Genomic DNA, 6,000 nt, shown 5'->3' with positions numbered 1-6,000 from the left:
TGCCTACTTAAGGCTGCCCAGCTCACTTCATCTCTGCCTTCGCCTTGGTCACATCACAAGAAACCATCTCCTGTGTTCCTGTTTAACCACTTGAGACCCGCGCTATAGCCAAATGACGGCTACAGCGCGGATCTCCTTTTCCGGGACCACGTCTATTGACGTAGTCCCGTGCACGAGCGGCCTGCGCGCCCCCTGAGGGGCGCGCGCGGCGCGCTCTGTGATCGGCGAGTCTATGAGACTCGCCTGATTACTGATCAGAGCAAGGGGTCGATCCCGACCCCTTATCACGTGATCAGCTGTCAGCCAATGACAGCTGATCATGTGATATAACGGAGCCGGTAATCGGCTATTATTCCTCCTCGCGCTGACACCGCGAGGAGAAAAAAAAAGAGCCGATCACCGGCGGCCGTGATCGGGACATCAGTCCCGAACACGGCCAGCCCTGCCAGTGCCCACCTGCCCCCTGCCAGTGCCCACCTGCCCCCTCATCAATAAAGATGATTAAAAAATAAGTGCCACCCGTCAGTGCCACCCAGCAGTGCCCATAGTGCCACCCAGCAGTGCCCACAGTGCCACCCAGCAGTGCCCACAGTGCCACCCAGCAGTGCCACTCAGCAGTGCCCACAGTGCCACCCAGCAGTGCCCACAATCTGCCTCAACAAAGGTGCTGCACCTCAGTGCCACATATCCGTGCCCATCAGTGTCATCTACCAGTGCCCAGCAGTGCCCAGCAGTGCCGCCCATCAATGCCCAGCAGAGCCACCTATCAGAGCCACCTATCAGAGCCACCTATCAGTGCCCATCAGTCCCATCTATCAGTGGTACCTATCAGTGCCCCTTAGTGCCACCCATCCGTGCCACCCATCAGTGCCACCCATCCGTGCCATCTTATCTGTGCCCATCTTTGCCCATCAGTGCCACCTTATCTGTGCCCATCGGTGCCGCCTTATCTGTGCCTATTAGTGCCACCTTAACTATGCCTATCAGTGCCCACCAGTGCAGCCTATCAGTGCCCACCAATGAAGCCTATCAGTGCCCACCAATGCAGCCTATCAGTGCCCACCAGTGCAGCCTATCAGTGCCGCCTCATCAGCGCACTTCAATGAAGGAGAAAAATGACCTTTTTGCAAAATTTTATAACAAACTATTAACCACTTGCCGACCGCCTCACGCCGATGTACGTCATCAGAATGGCACGGGCAGGCATAAGCACATATATGTACGTCCTTTGCCTCCCGCGGGTCGGGGGCCCGATCGGGCCCCCGCCCGGTGCCTGCGGCGGTCGGTTTTCGTTCGGGAGCGATCCCGGACGAGGGGACGGCCATTCATTCATGGCCACCCCCTCGCGATCGCTCCCGACGAATGGAAATCCCCGGTGACATCACTTCCTCTCCTGTAATGTAAACACAGGAGAGGAAGTGATGTATTCTCTCCTCCGTGTCGGTATTTTTCGTTCCGACACGGAGGAGAGCGGATCAGTGAGTTGCACCAACACATCCCACACACAGTAGAACATGCCAGGCACACTCACACCCCCCCTTTACCCCCCGATCACCCCCCCAATTACCCCTGCCCCCCAGTCACAGTGACACCAATGTCATTTTTTTTTTTTTTTTTTTTTTTTTTTGCATTGGTGTCATTTGTGACTGTAATAACTGTTAGGGCAGTTAGGGTTAGCCCCCTTTAGTTCTAATGTACCCCCCTAACCCCCCCAATAAAGGTTTAACCCCGTGATCACCCCCCGTCGCCAGTGTCACTAAGGCTGGGTTCACATTGCAGCGGTTTATGAGAACGAATGTGATTCGCACCGCACTGCAGTGCAAATCACATCCGATCTCTGTGCGATTCGAGTTCAGCCATTCGCCGCACCCGCCGCACCCGCCACACCCGCCGCACCCGCCGCAAATTCGCACGGGACCCTTTTTTTGGCCCGCAGCAGAATCGGATCGCATGGGTGTTCACACCATGCGATCCGAGTTTGCAGATCGCACTGCGATATGCGAACTGATCTGGGGGTGTCAGTAACATTTCACTGACACTCCCAGCAGTTCGCATAGGGCAGTGTGAACTGCCGCCGGGAGGCATGCGATGCGGGAACCCGCCGCGGATTCGCGGCGTTTCCGCATCGCTCCAGTGTGAACCCAGCCTAATAAGCGATCATTTTTCTGATCGCCGTATTAGTGTCACAGGTGACGCTAGTTAGGCAGGTAGGTATTTAGGTTCGCCGCAGCTTTTTATAGCGCTAGGGACCCCCATATACTACCGCATAAAGCCCCCTGATTGCCCCCTAGTTAACCCTTTCACCAGTGATCACCATATAACTGTTACAGGTGACGCTGGTTGGTTAGTTATTTTTTTATAGTTTCAGGGCACCCGCCATTTATTACCTAATAAAGGTTTAACCCCCTGATCACCCGGCAGGTGTCATTTGTGACTAATAACTGTTAGGGCAGTTAGGGTTAGCCCCCTTTAGTTCTAAGGTACCCCCCTAACCCCCCCAATAAAGGTTTAACCCCGTGATCACCCCCCGTCGCCAGTGTCACTAAGGCTGGGTTCACATTGCAGCGGTTTATGAGAACGAATGTGATTCGCACCGCACTGCAGTGCAAATCACATCCGATCTCTGTGCGATTCGAGTTCAGCTATACAGATAGTATGGCTGAATTCGTGTCGCACCCGCCGCAAACTCGCACGGGACCCTTTTTTTGGTCCGCAGCAGAATCGGATCGCATGGGTGTTCACACCATGCGATCCAAGTTTGCAGATCGCACTGCGATATGCGAACTGATCTGGGGGTGTCATTAACATTTCACTGACACTCCCAGCAGTTCGCATAGGGCAGTGTGAACTGCCGCCGGGAGGCATGCGATGCGGGAACCCGCCGCGCATTCGTGGCGTTCCCGCATCGCTCCAGTGTGAACCCAGCCTAATAAGCGATCGTTTTTCTGATCGCTGTATTAGTGTCACAGGTGACGCTAGTTAGGCAGGTAGGTATTTAGGTTCGCCGCAGCTTTTTATAGCGCCAGGGACCCCCATATACTACCGCATAAAGCCCCCTGATTGCCCCCTAGTTAACCCTTTCACCAGTGATCACCATATAACTGTTACAGGTGACGCTGGTTGGTTAGTTATTTTTTTATAGTTTCAGGGCACCCGCCATTTATTACCTAGTCTCACTAGTGTACCCCTAAATTTAGGGGTGTCTACTTTCTAAAATGGGGTCATTTGGGGGGGGGGGGTTTGTGCCATCTTGGCATTTTATGGCCTTCAAAACTGTAACGCCCTTAGAAAGCCTGAAGGCGGTGCTTGGTTTTTGGGGCCCCGTACGCGGCTAGGCTCCCAAAAAGTCCCACATATGTGGTATCCCCGTACTCAGGAGAAGCAGCAGAATTTATTTTGGGGTGTCATTTCACATATGCCCATGGCATGCGTGAGCAATATATCATTTAGTGACAACTTTGTGAAAAAAAAAAAAAGTTTGTAATTTTCCCGCAACTTGTGGCAAAATATAAAATATTCCATGGACTCAACATGCCTCTCAGCAAATAGCTTGGGGTGTCTACTTTCTAAAATGGGGTCATTTGTGGGGGTTTTGTGCCATCTTGGCATTTTATGGCCTTCAAAACTGTAATAGGTAGTGAGAAGTGAACTCAAAAAATTACGCCCTTAGAAAGCCTGAAGGCGGTGCTTGGTTTTCGGGGCCCCGTACGCGGCTAGGCTCCCAAAAAGTCCCACATATGTGGTATCCCCGTACTCAGGAGAAGCAGCAGAATTTATTTTGGGGTGTCATTTCACATATGCCCATGGCATGCATGAGCAATATATCATTTAGTGACAACTTTGTGAAAAAAAAAAAAAAAAAAAAAAAGTTTGTAATTTTCCCGCAACTTGTGGCAAAATATAAAATATTCCATGGACTCAACATGCCTCTCAGCAAATAGCTTGGGGTGTCTACTTTCTAAAATGGGGTCATTTGTGGGGGTTTTGTGCCATCTTGGCATTTTATGGCCTTCAAAACTGTAATAGGTAGTGAGGCGTGAAATCAAAAATTGACGCCCTTAGAAAGCCTGAAGGCGGTGCTTGGTTTTCGGGGCCCTGTACGCGGCTAGGCTCCCAAAAAGTCCCACATATGTGGTATCCCCGTACTCAGGAGAAGCAGCAGAATTTATTTTGGGGTGTCATTTCACATACGCCCATAGCATGTGTGAGCAATATATCATTTAGTGACAACTTTGTGTAAAAAAAAAAAAAAAATTTTTTTTTTGTCATTATTCAATCGCTTGAGGCAAAAAAATAAAATATTCAATGGGCTCAACATGCCTCTTATCAATTTCCTTAGGGGGTCTACTTTCCAAAATGGGGTCATTTGGGGGGGTTTTGTACTGCCCTGTCATTTTAGCACCTCAAGAAATGAGATAGGCAGTCGTAAACTAAAAGCTGCGTAAATTCCAGAAAACGTACCTTAGTTTGTAGATGTGACAACTTTTGCGCAAACCAATAAATATACAATTATTGACTTTTTTTTTACCAAAGACATGTGGCTGAATACATTTTGTCCTAAATGTATGACTAAAATTGAGTTTATTGGATTTTTCTAATAACAAAAAGTAGAAAATATCATTTTTTTTCAAAATTTGCGGTCTTTTTACGTTTATATCGCAAAAAATAAAAATCGCAGAGGCAATCAAATACCATCAAAAGAAAGCTCTATTTGTGGGAAGAAAAGGACGCAAATTTTGTTTGGGTACAACATTGCATGACCGCGCAATTACCAGTTAAAGCAGCGCAGTGCCAAAGTGTAAAAAGACCTCTGGTCATTTACCAGCAAAATGGTCCGGTCTGAAAGTGGTTAAACATGATTTTTTTTTTTTTTTGCATCTTTTTTTGTTTGTTTAGCAAAAAATAAAACTCCCAGCTGTAATTAAATACCCCCAAAAGAAAGCTCTATTTGTGGGAAAAAAATGATAAAAATTTAATTTGGGTACAGTGTAGCATGACCGCGCAATTGTCATTCAAAGTGCATCAGCGCTGAAAGCTGAAAATTGGTCTGGGACTGAGGGGGGTTTAAGTGCCCAGTAAGCAAGTGGTTAAAGACTGGCTTGCTGACATCTCTTCTGGCTCCATATCCTGCTTGCTGTTTCTCCACTTGGATCCCTGACTTCTGGCCTGCCTGAATACCTGATCTGGTTATTAAACTCTGGCCTGGCTGACTACTCGAACCAGTTACTGGACTCTGGCTATGCTTTGACTACGCTTACTCTATTTACCTTTTTATTTTTTATTAATAAACAAGTGTGATTTATTTGTACTTCTGTCTCGGTCTGGTTCCTGGTTCCTGACAGTACGCGAAGGCCATGAATTCAGAAGATACAGTCAATCCACTTGACGGTAATATTTTTTCCAAATTGGATGAGCAAGATCACCGCATGCATCAGTCGCACGGCTCATCTGGAATCCCCCATTGTGGCTGCTCCGGTACAACCTGAGTTGCAGGCTGTCCCTGCTGCTGCGTCAATCTCAGTGCAGGCACCCGCCTCTAGTATTACCTCTATAAGAGGTATGTCTGGTTCCGCTCTGCTTCCCCAGCGATTTTGGGCGATCCAGTTCAATGCAGAGAGTTTCTCAACCAGATTGAGATTTGCTTTGAGATGCTGCCCCAGGCGTTTCCCATGGACAGAAGCAAAGTAATTTTCATGATATCTTTGCTTTCTGATAGAGCCTTGGCCTGGGCAAACCCTATATGGGAGATTTTGTGGCCTCCTTTAAAAGGGTATTTGATGTTCCTGCATGCTCCGCTTCTACTGCCAAGTGCCTCATGTCCATCAATCAGAGTACGGGTTACAGATATATATTTATATTTATGCGACCATTAAGATTAAGGGGCAACAACGACCAGGTACGGAATGTATCCATCATCTGATGAACTATAGGGGCGACATTGAGTTCTTATCATCTGCGTAGAGAGAGATCTTCTCTTCTAGCGAGCCAGATCGGATGCCC

This window comes from Lithobates pipiens, unplaced genomic scaffold (genome assembly GCF_037356315.1).
Source record: "Lithobates pipiens isolate NorthernLeopardFrog02 unplaced genomic scaffold, aLitPip1_a1.2 Scaffold_23, whole genome shotgun sequence".
Lineage (NCBI taxonomy): Eukaryota > Metazoa > Chordata > Amphibia > Anura > Ranidae > Lithobates > Lithobates pipiens.
Note: the sequence above shows the minus strand (reverse complement) of the source record.